Source organism: Tursiops truncatus, chromosome 2 (genome assembly GCF_011762595.2).
Source record: "Tursiops truncatus isolate mTurTru1 chromosome 2, mTurTru1.mat.Y, whole genome shotgun sequence".
Taxonomy (NCBI): Eukaryota; Metazoa; Chordata; class Mammalia; order Artiodactyla; family Delphinidae; genus Tursiops; species Tursiops truncatus.
Window position 1 is genome coordinate 143,225,177 of NC_047035.1, and position 16,522 is coordinate 143,241,698.

The 16,522-nt window shown below is 48.3% G+C and overlaps 1 long non-coding RNA gene across 1 annotated transcript in view; it reads right to left on the bottom strand.

Annotated features, from left to right (window-relative positions):
* The window catches only part of LOC109551828 (uncharacterized), a 53,175-nt gene extending 37,049 nt beyond the window's left edge, over positions 1–16,126 (bottom strand). Inside the window, exon 1 of the long non-coding RNA XR_004525337.2 lies at positions 15,765–16,126. This is a non-coding gene — a long non-coding RNA (uncharacterized lncRNA). The remainder of the gene's footprint in view (positions 1–15,764) is intronic.
* Between the last annotated feature and the right edge of the window lie 396 nt (positions 16,127–16,522).

Below are 16,522 nucleotides of genomic sequence, written 5' to 3' on the forward strand. Positions count from 1 at the left end.
GAAGTCAGAGCTGTCCCGAGTTCAAATCATGCCTCCGTCACTTACCCGGCTTTACTTGGTAAAGCTGAGCCCCAGCTCTCACATCCGTACGATGCGAATATGGTCCTTGCCGCGCTGGGATACCGTTAGGGATAAATGACAGCACGTTTAGTGTCAACAAGAGGTAGTTGTTGTTGCACATTTATTATAAGAAATCTTCACTGGTTGTTGATTGCCTTATACATCAGTGGAGTCAAATCTTGGTAGGAAAATTTATGTTTTTGTTTTTCCAAAGCCATTTGAGGGCCGGGAATAGAGGAAATGAAGAAATAAATAAAATAGCTCTCTGGAATTACACATCAGCCTTCAGGCAGGAGATGGTGACTGTTCTGTGTCTTCCTGGGAGCAGTGACATCAAATGTGTCCTTCATCGAGACTGTGGCTTCAAATCAGGTGGTTGAATTTCTCCCCATGACTCCAAAGGGTTGGGCAAAGAGGAGAGATGCTCGTCAGACGTCTGATGGTAATGTTACGGACGATGGCTGGCAGGGATTTGGGGATCAGAGAACATCACGTTAATTTGTTTTTATATATTTCCCAAATGATTTACAAAACCATTAATCAAGAATCCCGTTTGGTTGGAAAACAAATGTCGGTGGTGAGTAATGAATACCAGCTTCCGTCACTTCTGTCCTTTTCTGGGAGTTTCTGAAGCTCTGGACTTGTCGGCTTAACGGTTTACTGCCACCAAGGGAGATTTTTATAAACTGCAGCATCTATGGGCTGCTTTACCGATATCAGGGAGCTAAGCCCACACCTTTAAGAGAGCACAGGACAGGGTAGCTTAACTCCTTCTGCTGGGATGCACGTTTCTTGAATTCTTTTTAATCCAGTTCTCCTACTGGGTGCCAAACACTGTATGAGGCTTTGGAGATAACAGAAGTGAGTGGGGCAGCCACTGTCCTTAAGGGAACCATGCAGCTGTGTCCACGCAAAGCGGCCCCTGCCCCACGTGTGAGCATGGAGCAGGAATGCCTTGTCAGGCTGGGGGGCCAGAGAAGGCTTCCTGAGCTAAGTTTGGAAGGTCATTAGTTAAGGGCAAGGGCATCAGAAGCAAAGTTGCTGCGTAGTCAAAGGCACGAAGGCTGCTTCAAGAGTAGCAGAGGGCAGTCCAGTGGGTGAGGGAGGCAAGAGTTGGCCACGAAGCTGGAGTGATGGATGGGCAGGGCCTTACAGGCAGGCCTTGAATGCCATGTGAAAGAGCGTGGACTGTCCCGTGGGGGAAGCGTGGAGGGTTTTAGGAAGAGAGGCGTCAAGCAGATTTGCCCTTTTAAATAGACATTTTGTGAGCCACAGTGTGGAAGACCAGCTAGAAGGCACGAGCCTGGGCTTGGAGGCTGCAGAGGGGCTGCCGAGCCACCAGGGTAGCAACGACCCCTTCTCCATTCCTTCAGGCCTCTCACCAGCTGCCCAGGTCATGTCCTCATGGGGCGGCGGGGTCACTCAATGTTTGATGACTTAGCAGGAAGTTGTATCAGCAGAACCAAGCGTCCCGGGGTAAATGTGTGTGTGCGTGTGTGTGTGTGTGTGTGTGTGTGTCTATTTGATGGGAGTTTCCATCGACCTTGAAAATGACAGTGAAACCAGACATGCTTGAATTGTGCTGCCTATCAGTCAAACGGGAGTCATTTGCATTTGGAACTCAGGAGGCCCTCATGTAAGTCGGCCAGTGGAGGAAACATGGCTTCCATCACGGAGCCTACTTAATCACGATCAGATTCAGCACTTGCAGGTGTCATAGGTACGTGAGCAGAGGACGTGTGAAACAGCGGGGTTGACGGAGGGGTACATGAATGACGTGAAACAGATTTTATGACATGAGACAGGTATATGGAGCATCGCCTGCAGGCATCACCTCCTTGCATCTGCAGAGCAGCCTTGTGTTGCCGTCTTTTATACCTGAAAACACCGGAGTACAAGAATGTGGAGTAGAGAACACACTGGAGGCCCAAGTGCGGCAGGCCTGACTGTCCGGAGAGCCAGACAGGGAGGATGCCTGTTCCTACTCCTCGGCCTGTTGCAAAGCTACTCTGAGAACAGAAACATGACTGCTTGTTGATAACCGCAACGCTTCTGATTGAATCAAATTGTCCTTCCCTTGGGAGGTGTGGCCGGCTGAACAAGGACCTCCCAAAGAGGTCCTCACCCTAATCCCTGGATCCTGAGAATAGGTCACTTTACATGGTCAGAGAGACTTTACAGATGAGATTAAATGAACGATCTTGAGATGGGAGATGACCCTAGATTATGTGGGTGGACCCAGCGGAATCACGAATCCTATACAAGGGAGGCAGGAGGATCAGAATCGGTAGTTGAAGACGTGACAGGGCAAATAAGAGGCTGGAGTTACTGCAGGAAGGGGTCTTGAGCCAAGGAATGCAGGCAGCCCCGTAGAAGCTGAAAAAGGCAAGGAACGGATTCTCCCTGGAACCTCCTGAAGGAACCTGTTGGCGGACATATTGGTTTCAGCCCAGTGAGACTGGATTTGGACTTCTGACCTCCAGGACCCTTAGAGTATAATAAACCGCTATGCGTGTGGCGACCTGTTACGATTGCCGTAGGAAACTCATAGCGTTCAACACATTGCAACACAGCATCACTGGCCCGTCATGGGAAAATGTACGCAAGGATGGCCAACGGAAATGATACACTCATTCTTTTGAATAAATACTCTCAGCAGTAGCTTGCCTCCACCTTTTTGATTAAGTTCAGTAAATATTTATCGAGCAACCAATGTCGGGCACTGTGATGGTTAAAAATGCAATAAAACATGTGCATTCCTCGCGGGTAGCTCACGGTAAAAGGCGGGAACAAATATAAGTCCACAAATTTCAGGAATCGAGACAGAAATTGCATGTCCTTAGAGACTCCCAGTGCAATGGAGGGTAAAAAGGGGAGACATCCCTTGGGTCAGGAGGGTCAGGGAACCGATGGAAATCGGTCTGGATTTTGGCAGCTAGAGAGTCGGGATGGGGGTAGAGAGAGCAGACAGTTGGAGGCCTGGGATGAGCAAAGGCAAGAAAACAGAGGGAATTCCCTGGTGGTCCAGTGGTTAGGACTCTGTGCTTTCACTGCTAAGGGTGTGGGTTTGATCCCTGGTCAGGGAACTAAGATCCCTCAACCTGCACACCGTGCAGCCAAAAAAGAAAAAAGAAAAGAAAAGAAAAAGAGGGAAAAAAAGGCAAGAAATGCATTCAGTGTTAGGGACCCAATTGTGCCTCCCCAAATTCATATGTTGAAGCCCTAACTCCCCACGTGACTGTATTTGGAGATAGGAACTTAAGGGAGGCAATCGGGTTAGATCAGGTCATAGGGTAGGGCTCTAATCCTATAGGACTGTGTCCTTATAAGAGGAGGAAGAGACACCAGAGATCTCTCTCCCCGAAGGAACACAGAGGGAAGGTCATGTGAGGGTACAGCTAGAAGACAGCCATCCACAGGCCAGGAAGAGAGGTCTCACCAGGAGCCAGCCCTGCCAGCACCTTGGCCTTGGCCTTCCACCCTCCGGAACTGTGAGAATAATACATTTCTGTTGTTGAAGCCACCCAGTTGGTGGTATTCTGATGCGGCAGGCAGAGCAGAGGAATACAGGTAGCCACAAGCAGTCAGGTGGGACTGGGAAACAGGATGACGCAAAGGAGGAGAAACGAGGCTGGACAAATAGGCGGGACCACACTGCACAATGGCTAAAATACATGACTGGGACTTCGGAGACCTCCAAAATCCTTCAGAGTTCGGCCTAGTGAAGAATACGAGGGAAGGGTGGGGTGAGAACACTTTGGGTCGGCAGTGAGGGTTTGCCCTTCTGATGGTATATCTAGTAAAAATGGGCCGAGCTGCTAGTCTAGTGTTTCTGGAACAGGGTGAAAAGAATGTTCCTCTCTTCTCCTTCCAGAAACAGAGCAGTCGGGGTCAGCAAGTTGCAGTTCATTGCTGGGCTGTCTTTAGAAGCAGGGGGGACTTCCCTGGTGGCGCAGTGGTTAAGAATCCACCTGCGAATGCAGGGGACATGGGTTCGAGCCCTGGTCCAGGAAGATCCCACATGCTGCTGAGCAACTAAGCCTGTGCGCCACAAGTACTGAGCCCACATATCACAACTACAGAAGCCCGTGAGCCTGGAGCCTGTGCTCCACAACAAGAGAAGCCACCGCAGTGAGAAGCCCATGCACCACGAGGAAGGGTAGCCCCCACTCACCGCAACTAGAGAAAGCTCACGTGCAGCAACGAAGACCCAATGCAGCCAAAAATGAAATAAATAAATAAATAAAGAGAAAAAAAGAAAAAAAAAAGGAGGGGAGGCAGTCTGGAACACAGGGGAGGGAGTCCTCTGCTTCACAACCTCCAGCCCCCTGCCATACACACACACACACACACATACGCACACACACACACACACGTGCACACACACACATGCACAGATACACACAGGCACACATGCATCCCTGGAGGAGGGATACCCCTTTCTGCTGTGCTGTTTGGACTTGGGGCCCCTTCCTCGACAACCCTCCCCACGCCTGCACTATTAATCTGATTGTGTTCTTAGAGATGCTGAGACATAGAGGGAGAAGCAGGTTGTCCAAGTCCTGCAGCCTTGCTTTGCCTGCTTCCCAGATGGGACCTCACACATCCTGGACAAGTCTGCATGGGCTCCAGGGTAACACCTGGCATCGCTTTGGGTTGGTGGTCAAACACCGCTATAGATTTTCTCAAAGGCTGGAAATCTGAGGGGGTATCCGTTAGTCCGTTCAGTGCTGGGGCCTCTTGAAAGAGGGAGAACATGACCATAGTCAGTTTAGAGCATCCTACCTCTTCTTCCTAGAGACACGCCTCGGGCTTAGCATCTTCCGTCTAGGAAATCCCCGAAATCTGGTGTTCCTGAATTCCCTGTCCACACCTCCCTTGTACTCGCTGGCTGGGTGCACGCAAAGCCACACGGCACTGCCTCTAAAATGAACAGACGATCTGGAGCTCTTTGCTCACCTCACGGCTATGCCCACATTCAGGCAGCCTTTTCATGTGGATCATTTCGTGGCTGCCAGACAGTTCCTCATGTTCAAGTTTCCACTGCTGTCACTGCGGCACATCAACAAGGTACAGCCATACCTCTTTTGCATGTGAATACAGCTTTATTTTTTTGAGAATACATTTGTGAAGAATTGACAGAACAAAGAAATTTAGGCCCGGAATAGTAAGATGGTGAAAAAGTAACAAGGTATCTTTATACAGCGTTCTCAGCCCTAAACTCCCTGTCTCTTGTGACGACGATAATTTCTACCCTCCTGGCACAGGAGGGCAACTTCACATGGGAGATTTATCTTCTGCTCTCAGGGGGCAAAGGAGGGTCAGATTGCCTTTCTTGCACTGGCTGTTTCTCAAGGACCTTTAATTAAAAGTAATCAATATGCCAAAATGGCATGTTTGGGGGTGACGCATTCGGAACACTTGCAGCTAAGAAGATCACTGTTAGGTCATCATGAGTCTTCGGTACCCAAAGGGAAGTAAATCTCCCCTCAGCCCTCTAAGCTTGGCTTTGCATTTTTGTAGTCTAGATCCTAGAATGCCTAGAAAATTCTTTCAAACTTTCAGTAAAGGCTGAATCTTCCAAAGTGTCTATATGTAATCTCTCTATCTAAAGGTACTTTCTATTCCCCCCTAGAAGCAGGATACATAGAGGTTCTCCTTGCTCCCTGAGTCGAGAGTGGGTACGGAAGGATAGGATAAAGAGAATGGAATGTTCCCAGTTTAATGTTAAATCATTACTTACGGGCTTCCCTGGTGGCGCAGTGGTTGAGAGTCCGCCTGCGGATGCAGGGGACAAGGGTTCGTGCCCCAGTCCGGGAGGATCCCACATGCCGTGGAGCGGCTGGGCCCGTGAGCCATGGCCGCTGAGCCTGCGCATCCGGAGGCTGTGCTCCACAACGGGAGAGGCCACAACAGTGAGAGGCTCGCATATCGCAAAAAACAAAAACGAAACTTGCAATGGTCTTTTCTAGCTCTCATGGGACAGAGTCTGTATCCCTGTGATAATGACCACTTAGTGGAGGAAGGACAGCCCATGTAGGTCCCGTTTTTTATTCTTAGGACTGTTGTATAAAGCCAGCATGTACAAGTGCAGCAGGGGCGAGTACTCGAATTAGAATCCCTATAGGACCTTGAACATGTGCTTGTACTATAAGAAGCGTCCATCAGGGCCTCCCAGCTCCCTGCCCCCTGGTTCTCTGCCCACTGCTGGGACCTCTTGACCTCACCTACTGGCTCCGCCCAGAACCATCAGGTCGACCTGCTGCCCATTCTATTCACTGAGCTTTTCTGAAACCTAGGTGTTGCCTTGTGATCGAGGTCTGAGGACCTCCTTTTTCCTGGGGTCTGTGCTCTTGGGCGTTAGTCCTCACAGAAAGGGCACCTGGATTCTGCCTTTGCTATACCACTGGACTTTCTCTTACCAGGTCCCCAGTGGCTGTACCGTTTTGCAAACTCACCACCACCAAGGTCTGAGCGATCCGTCTTCTCCGCACCCTTGCCACCATCTGGTGTTGTCACTATTTTGCATCTAAGCCATTCTGATAGATGGGGAATGATATCTCATTGCAGTTTTTTTTATATGTCTTTATTGGAGTATAATTGCTTTACAATGTTGTGTTAGTTTCTGCTGAACAGCAAAGCGAATCAGCTACATGTATACATACATCCCCATATCCCCTTCCTCTTGAGCCTCCCTCCCACCCTCCCTATCCCACCCTTCTAGGTTGTCACAAAGCACCGAGCTGATCTCCCTGTGCCATGCAGCAGCTTCCCACTAGCTATCTATTTTACATTTGGTAGTGTTATATATGTCAGTGCTACTCTCTCGCTTCATCCCAGCTTCCCCTTTTCCCCTGTGTCCTCAAGTCCGTTCTCTACATCTGCGTCTTTATTCCTGCTCAGCCACTAGGCTCATCAGTACCGTTTTTTAGATTCCATATATGTGCGTTGGCATACAATATTTGTTTTTCTCTTTCTGACTTAACTTCGCTCTGACAGATTTTAGGTCCATCCACCTCACTACAAATAGCTCAATTTCATTCCTTTTTTATGGCTGAGTAATATTCCATTGTATATATGTGCCACATCTTCTTTATCCATTCATCTGTCGATGAGCATTTAGGTTGCTTCCATGTCCTGGCTATTGTAAATAGTGCTGCAATGAACATTGTGGTACATGTCTTTTGTGTGTGTGTGTGTGTGTGTGTGTGTGTGTTTCTTTTTGAATTATGGTTTTCTCAGGGTATGTGCGCAGTAGTGGGATTGCTGGGTCATATGGTAGTTCTATTTTTAGGTTTTTAAAAAAAATTTATCTATTTATGTATTTATTTTTGGCTGCTTTGGGTCTTTGTTGCTGTGCACAGGCTTTCTCTAGTTGCAGCGAGCAGGGGTCACTCTTCGTTGCGGTGTGTGGACTTCTCATTGCAGGGGCTTTTCTTGTCATGGAGCACAGGCTCTAGGCGTGCGGGCTTCAGTAGTTGTGGCACGCGGCTCAGTAGTTGTGGCTTGAGGGCTCTAGAGCGCAGGCTCAGTAGTTGTGGCGCATGGGCTTAGTTGCTCTGCGGCATGTGGAATATCCTGGAACAGGGCTTGAACCCGTGTCCCCTGCATTGGCAGGCGGATTCTTAACCACTGTGCCACCAGGGAAGCCCTAGTTTTAGTTTTTTAAGGAAACTCCATACTGTTCTCCATAGTGGCTGTATCAATTTACTCTCCCACCAGCAGCGTAGGAGGGTTCCCTTTTCTCCACACCCTCTCCAGCATTTATTGTTTCTAGATTCTTTGAGGATGGCCATTCCAACCAGTGTGAGGTGATACCTCATTGTAGTTTTGATTTGCATTTCTCTAATGATTAGTGATGTTGAGCATCTTTTCATATGTTTCTTGGCAAACTGTATGTCTACTTTGGCGAAATGTCTATTCAGATCTTCTGCCCATTTTTGGATTGGGTTGTTAGTTTTTTTGATTCATTGCAGTTTCAATTTAGCTAATTCTCTAATGCCTAAAGGCCTCATATTGTTAATAGGAAAGGCTTAGCTTATAACTCTGAAATAATCTGGATCAAATAAATCTGTCTGCTGCAACAGCAACAATGCCTAGTGTAGAAAGTATTTTTAATATACCTTCTAACGTCTTTTCTCTCTTAGTAATCTGGATATGTTCCTTCTTCTGTAGGCCTTTCTGTCATTATGAACTCAAGGACAGGGAGGATGTCTAACACCTAGAACAATGCAGTCCATTGTGTAGGAAGAAGAATACGAAGTAGAAGATGTTCTTACCAAGTAAGATGAGGAAGCAGAAGTGCTTCTGGCCATGGGAGAGGGAAATTCAGAAATCATTCATTCATTCATCAAATATCGTGTCTCCACCATGTGCCAGGTAATATTTCCAGCTGTTGAGGGAGATAAGTGAACTAAACAGACAGAGATCTCTGATCTCATAGAGCTGAGAATGCTGCCCTCCTCCAAAATTAGGAAAAAAATGAAACAAAAACAAAGAGGAAATAAACCACTTGAAGCAATGCATATGGAGAAGGAGTATCCAAGAATAGGATAAAGCTTAAAATGATAAAATATCTAGAAGAAAAACATAGAGGTAACCATGGTGATCTTGGGTTAGAGACTTCTTAGCTAAGAACACCAAAAGCACATCCACAAAAGCAAAGATTAATAGTTGGAACTTGGGTAAAAATTAAAAATGTTTGCTCTTTGAAAGGCTGTTAAGGGAATGAAGTGGTATATTAATACAAGGGAATGTTATTTGGCAATAAAAGCGATAAAGTTCTGATGCATGCCACAACGTGGATGAACTTTGAAACCCTTACACTAAATGACAGAAGCCAGACACAAAAGGCCACATTTAGTAGGATTCCATTTATATGAAATGTACCAAACAGACAAATCCATCCAGACAGAAAGTAGATTACTGGCTGCTGGGGTTGAAGGGAGGAGGGGAATAGGAGGGGTGTGGGGCTTCCTTACGGGGTGATGAAATGTTCTGGAATTAGTCACGATGGTTGCACAACCTTGTTTATAGACTAAACCACTGAACTGTACAATTTAACGTGGTATGTGAATTTTATCTCCATTTGAAAAATGCAACATGTGTCATTGGAAGAATTTTGATAAATGTAACTACCATCCTCTTTCCAGAATAATCCTTCCAAAACACACTCCCTCCTCTGTTTTGGTTTTTCTTTATGAACAGAAAAAAGAGGGAAGATACATTGGCTGGTGCATCTGTTCTGGAAAGGCAGCATTCTCTAGCTCCACGCTTCTTGCTCAGTTGCTGTGGCCCGACACAGCCTCTGGCCCACACCGGGAATGCCAGCCCTCTCTCTATGGCGGGTCAGCCCAGACACTTCCTGTGATGCTCCGGAGTATGTCCATCTTCATCTTGTTCGAGTTGGAAATACCCTTTTCCACCCTTCGTTCACCCCATTAGAGAAGCACCTTCACGGGACGTCACTGTTGCTGAGAAATGCAAACTTGGCAGCCCGTGACTGTGGGTTTCTGACCTGGAGCTGAATGTCCTCCACACGCACGTGGTGCTCTGCCCCATGGATGACTTCCTGCTCCCACACCACACTGATCTCATCTCAGCTCAGTGCTGTAGCCGTGACCTAGCTTTCCCCAAACACCCTCTACAGTGGATGGATGACAGAGGACTTTATCTCTGAAATCTGAGTGGACCCGCCCTCTTTCTAGGCTCAATCAGCCTCACTGTCTTACTGTTCCTCTCAAAATGGTAGTCCTCTCTTCTACTCTTCAATCCCACACAAATCAGACAGGTCTATATGGAAGCAAAAAAATAAATAAACAGCACTAACCATCTGTGATGTACAGATCCGCACACAGCCTGTGTCTCTGAACAAGGCTTCCAAGTCCAGTCCCTGCCTATCCCAGGTGTTCCTGTGTGTGTTCCCCCCTGGAAGGGCCCAGGCTGAGCGTCTCTCCAGACTCAGAGACACTGGGTCAGGCAGCAGGGGCCAAAGGAACTGGAGATGGGATCCTGTCCAATACACAAATGTGAGGTGATCCAGGCTCTCCTTTGGTCTTCTTCCTACTCTAACATTCGCCATTGATCCACAATCATCTGGGAGTCTCCAGGGTCCACTGGAAAATTCTTTGGGATTTGCTCCACTTTTGCATGAATGATACCCCCCAAAAGTGCAAATTGTAATTGGAAATTTAGGTCAACAACCTGCAGTCCCTCTGTTTTTGTGAGACATGTCCCCATGATCTCCAGGCCAAGGAGGTGCCTACAGATGGAGAGTACGGTACCCCAATGGGCAAATCCATCATTGCCCTTGGATAAATTTCCTTACGTTCAATCAAACTAAAGACATGCTTTGATCGCTTTTTCGGATGTTGTGTTAGACGGTAGAGATACAGGGATGAATTTACCCATACCACACCCTAGGTATCTGTCCATTCCAGGGTATTTCTGCAGCATACTCTTGGCCTCCAAGAAATAGATTCCAGGAAAATAAAAAGGCAATATTTCTAATTCAAAACATAAACAAAACAAAAGAAACAAGAACAGGGACTTCCCTGGTGGTCCAGGGGTTAAGAATCCGCCTTCCAGTGCAGGGGACATGGGTTCGATCCCTGGTCGGGGAAACTAAAATCCCACATGCCGTGGGGCAACTAAGCCTGTGCGCCACAATTAAGAGCCGATGCAGCCAAATTAATTAATTAATTAATTAATTAAAAAGGAAAAAGAACAAAATCCCTAACCTTTGTCAGTGAACCTATTAGTCTCAAACCAGGTGGATTCAGATTTTTGAGAACAGCTTTCCTTTCTCTCCGTGTCGCATGATTTTTGTTTTGTTTTGTTTTATTTTGACACCAGCCCTGCTCTCTTCTCTGATGGAGATTGCTGGACAAGAAGAGGCAGTGCTGGTTTTAGGGACTTGTGCCATTTGCTCCTGTCCTGGCAGGGGTCTCCATTGCCCCATTTCTTTAACCTCACCGTAATTCCTGCCACTGCTCCATCTCCTTCCTTTTCCCCAGCAAATTACTAAGCTTTGAGCTGCCTTTCTGGAAACTGTCTCCCCCCCCCCCCCATCTTTCATTTCTCAATGAATCCATTCTATTCCTGAAGAGTAGTGCAACTGGTCCTTGGCATCCTGAAAACGTCACTCTCCGCTGGAGGTCCTGCCTCCCCTCCCTCCTCCTGGGGAGGTGCCTGTCTCCTGGGGTGTGAGGTCAGCTGTTCCGAGCCTTCTGTAAGCACTGTGTCTTCTAGATCTGTGCAATTGTCATGGTGGCCATGGTGGCAGATGGAAGCGCCTGAAAGGAGCGTCTCAGGGAATAGACGTGAAGCTCCCACTTGGTTCTCTGACAGTCTGAATCATACAGTGACCACCCTCAGGCCTTTCCCTCTCTGGCACTGAGGATGCCCAGCTGTTTGTTGTCACTCTCAGGCCTGCTGTTTCTGCATCCTGTCCACCTGCTCTTCCGGCTCATGCAACTGTTTTCTCTGCTCACCCAAGTGCTTCTTCAGGAACCGACGCATTTTCCTTGGCCTCGCACGTCGGTAGCAGTGATGTTTTCCGTTGCTCCAGGCATTTCAGGATATTGTTTGGGCCTCCACACTTCTGAGACAGAGTGTCTGGACTCCTGCATGTTTTTGGGGAAGAACAGGCAACTGGAACTCTCCCTACCCTCTTGCCTTGTGGAATGGGTTGATTGTACCTCTCCTTAAATATATCTAAGTCCTAACCTGTGAATGTGACCTGACTTGGAAATAGGGCCTTTGCAGATGTAATCAGGTTAAGGATCATGAGATGAGATCATCCTGGATTACCTGGGTGGGCCCTAAATCCGGTGACTGGTGTCCTTATAAGAGAAAGGAGGGGGAGATTTGAGACACAGAAAGGCCACGTAGAGATGGAAGCAGAGATGGGGGGCACAGAGCTATAAGCCAGGGAACGCCAAAAACTGCTGGCAGCCACCAGTGGCTCGGAAGAGGCACAGAACTGACCCTCCCTCAGAACCTCCAGAAGGAACCAACCTTGCCAACCTCTTGATTTCAGACTTCTGGTCTCCAGAATCGTGAGAGAATTAATTTCTGTTGTTTTCAGCCAACCAGGCTTTGGTAATTGGTCGCAGCAACCCGAGGAAACTAATATAGCGGGCTTGTTCCTACATGGCCTCTGGCTTGGGAGCCCCGTGGCAGGCCAAGCACTGGGCCACACGCTCTGCGGTGGCCACACTCCAGGGCTTCTGCCCTGGGCCTCTTCCCTGCTCTTCCACAGGGACAAGCTGGGGTTTCAGCCACTCCATCCTCCTCGGGCTCTTCAGAGGGTCCCACGAGATGACAAGAGCTCTTGTGTCGGGTTTCCTCAGGGGAAAAACCACGTGGTCTCCTCAGAAAGTTCAGCCTCAAAAACTCAAGAGTTCTCTTCAGTGAGCCAAACTGCCAGGGCGGGTTTGCATTCAGTTGCTAATCCCTTTATGATGTGGACTCGGGTAGAACAGGCACATTTGACCTGGTCAGCCATCTTTGGGTCAAAGTGCAAGGGTCATTCTCCACACATCTGGGGAGTTGAATGTGATGTAGAAAATTCCCCACAAATGAGGTCTTTGTGGGTTTGATTCTTGGCTTTATTCATCTAGAAGAACCAGGCAGAGAAGGGCTTTCCTCGATTGCCAAAGCTTCTGGGAAACAAGTTCTTCTGAATTTCTGGACCCTTTTTCCTCATCTGTTACCTAAAAATGCTCTGTAATCACTGAAATCCCCACCAGCTCTAAACATCTGTGGTCCCACTATACCCTGTCAACATCTTCCTTCCTCTTCTGGGGCTCTGTGCACCCTGCCAGGAAATGTTGACGTCCTGGGTAGGTGAACAAATGTCCTGGTTATCTTCATTTCCAGGACATAGGACTTTCACTGCTAAAATTGGGAAAATCTCAGGTCAACCAGGATAAATAGCTTTCCCTAGTCCTGGGGAAAATAGGTTTCTTTGAGGGCAAAGTCTTTTCCACGTCTACAGTATCAAATATTACTAAAATTTTAAATTTATTTTTATTGAAAAGGAAAGGTGAAATTCTTTGTATGCCTAGCTTTAAAAGTATCTTTTAAACATATTTATTTATTTGGTTGTGCTGGGTCTTAGTTGCGGCAGGCGGGCTCCTTAGTTGTGGCATGTGAACTCTTAGTTGCAGCATGCATGTCAGATCTAGTTCCCCGACCAGGGATCAAACCCACGTCCCCTGCATTGGGAGCGTGGAGTCTTAACCACTGCCCCACCAGGGAAGTCCCTAAAAATATTTTTGAATTTCTTTTTTTCTGATAGAATAATGAAGGGTGAATGTTCCTATTCCTTACTTTGCTGCAGTTAAGTGTTTGTTATAGATGGGCTGTCTGAGACAGGCTTCTTCAGAAGTATCATCTTAGAAAAATGTGAAATCACTTTCCTTGTGAAAGTGATTTACTTAAGGGGTGTTGTGGCATTTCGACCTGCCACCACCTCCATCCCATAACTGTACAAATCTAGAAGATACATCACTCACAGGATACTCAGGACAGCTGACCTCAAACACCAGGGAAGGCTCCCGGGGACACCTCACCCCAGGAAGTGGTATTGAAGAGGAAGACTCAGCAGCCTACAGTATCAAGCAAATAAGGTTTCCACAGAGGTAAGTGTATCGCAATGTCACAGGGATGCTCTAGAGAAAATATACTAAGTTACAATGTAGAGATATCCCATCAAGGAGCAAGGGAGCTGGGGTATTGATGCTGCTGCATTCGTTGGTCATTGGTAAAGGGCTGTTCTTGGTGGGATGTAAAAATCTCAGGCACTCCTGGCTCTGTGTGCTGCAGCAAAGTAGAATCCTGTAACCTGAGGACAGTCCTTCAACAAGGAGACCCAGCTTCCAAGAGTGGTCCAGTGGTAAAGAATCTGCCTTACAATGCAGGGGACACAGGTTCGATTCCTGGTCAGGGAACTAAGATCCCATATGCTGCAGGGCAACTAAGCCCGCTTGCCACAACTACTGAGCTCGCGCACCTCAACTAGACAGCCTGCGTGCCGCAGACTACAGAGCCCAAGTGCTCTGGAACCCGTGCACCACAACTACAGAGCCCGTGCACCCTGGAGCCTGCACGCCACACCTAGAGAAGAGAAAACCCACACACCGCAAGGAAAGATCTCGCGTGCTGCAACGAAGACCTGATGCAACCATAAATAAATAAATAAATCTAAAAAAAAAAAAGAGAGTGAAAGCAGAGAGCTGGGGTGTGTGAAAAGGCGCAGAGGTCTTTCAGCAGCAGGATAACAGACTCACAGGGACCTCCGTGGTCTGCGCAGAAGGGCTGTGTTCCCTCAACCCCGTCACGTGTCATGACTTTCTTGTTAACTTCTTTTTTTTTGCAGTACGCGGGCCTCTCACCGCTGTGGCTTCTCCCGTTGCGGAGCACAGGCTCCGGACGCGCAGGCTCAGCGGCCATGGCTCACGGGCCCAGCCGCTCCGCGGCATGTGGGATCCTCCCGGACCAGGGCATGAACCCGTGTCCCCTGCATCGGCAGGCGGACTCTCAACCACTGCGCCACCAGGGAAGCCCACTTATTTATTTTTGTAAGGCCAACTGGCCCGAGGCAGGGGAACACAATCAGATTCACAGGTTGCATCAGACCGAAATTCTCCGGACCACCCAGTTCCAGGAACTGACCTGGGGACTTTGAACCCAGCCCAGCCTTCCCGCCTTTCGAGGGGCGGGACTAACGGTCCCCCAGGATACCCGAAAAGACCACCAAATAAGGAATATCCTGCGCCCTCCCAGATTCACCACACCCCTTTCCCTTCTTCCCCTATAAAGTCTTGCCCAACCCTCGCCCGGGTGCGACTTCTCGGGCCCCTTTCTCTCGGACCAGTGAACCTCGCCCGGGAGCGCTCCCTAATAAAGCTCACTTGAAGCTTTCCTCTGTTTCGTGGTGCCGTTTGTTAAGATCCGACCTTACAATTTTTATTTATTATTTGTTTATATTTATTTTGGCTGCGCCGGGTCTTAGTTGTGGCACACGAGATCTTTAGTTGCGGCATGCGAACTCTTAGTTGCGGCAGGTATGCGGGATCCAGTTCCCAGACCAGGGATCGAACCCAGGCCCCCTGCATTGGGAGTGCAGAGTCTTACCCATTTGACCACCAGGGAAGTCCCGAATTCCTTATAGTTTTCAAAAAAAATTTTAATTCAATTTTTCTTTTATATTGTAGTTGATTTACAATGTTGTGTTAGTTTCAGGTGTACTGCGAAGGAATTCCTTATAATTTAAAGCAGTCACTGAGCACCATGTACTGTTGGATGTACTGGGCAGAGACTGATTTAAAAAAACCCTGAACTAGGGCTTCCCTGGTGGCGCAGTGGTTGAGAGTCCGCCTGCCGATGCAGGGGACACGGGTTCGTGCCCCGGTCCGGGAAGATCCCACGTGCCGCAGAGCGGCTGGGCCCGTGAGCCATGGCCGCTGAGCCTGCACGTCCGGAGCCTGTGCTCCGCAACGGGAGAGGCCACAACAGTCAGAGGCCCGCGTACCGCAAGAAAAAAAAACGAAAATAAAAACCCTGAACTGGCCTCCACTGAAAACCTCTTCACCACCACACCAATGATTGTTTCTCTTTTCTGTCCCACCTTCCTGGGATCCAGCCCCTCTCCCTTGCTAGCACCCATGCTTAGACGAAAGTCTCCCTCCCACCCTTACCTGATGACTTGGAAGTGCGTTAACACTTCCTTCTGCCAGAGGGAAGTGAACCTAGGAAAACATAACTCCAAGGTCTCTAGCGTCTTCTCAGCACTTGGGATCCTGGCTCTTGACTGAGTTGATGTGACTAGGCGACCTCCTGTGTCTTCCACAGGCAGCTCTCAGAACTCCGCCTCCCAGAAGAGTAGTCAGGGGTCTAAGGGATCACCCTTGTGTGACGTCATCACCGACAGAGCTCAGTTCTGTGGGCTCAAACATGGCCATGATGAAAAACATGGTAGCCATTTAGGGATGTGGGAGTTCCATGAGAAACGTGAGTCGGCATGGCTTTTACCACGAAGGACACTTCAGGAAGAGAAATGCTCACACACAGATGAACTGCTGTGAGGAAATGTTGTTTTCTTTGCCCCGTTAGTGCCAGGTCACGTTTCTTTGTTTCTGGCATTTTTATTTGACTCTTAAGTGAAATGTGTGGGAAGAATTAGGAGTTGGGCTGGAGGACCAGAGGCAGGCTGCATTCCAGTCATTTTAATCTGGTGTCCTGCTGAGGGGTGGCATACCTAGTTCATGACTTACAAGGGTCTCGGGCTTGGAGACGGGAACCCATTAAGTGCTTTCTGCAAAAGCTGAGCCAACAAGCTGCGAGCCCAGTAGGGAGGCTCCATTGTTGATGGGCCCCATCTGGGACCTGATGGGTGAAGTCATACTAACCACAGCCTTCCAAGCTCTTCAGCCCTTCTCCAGCTCTCCTTGGCCAT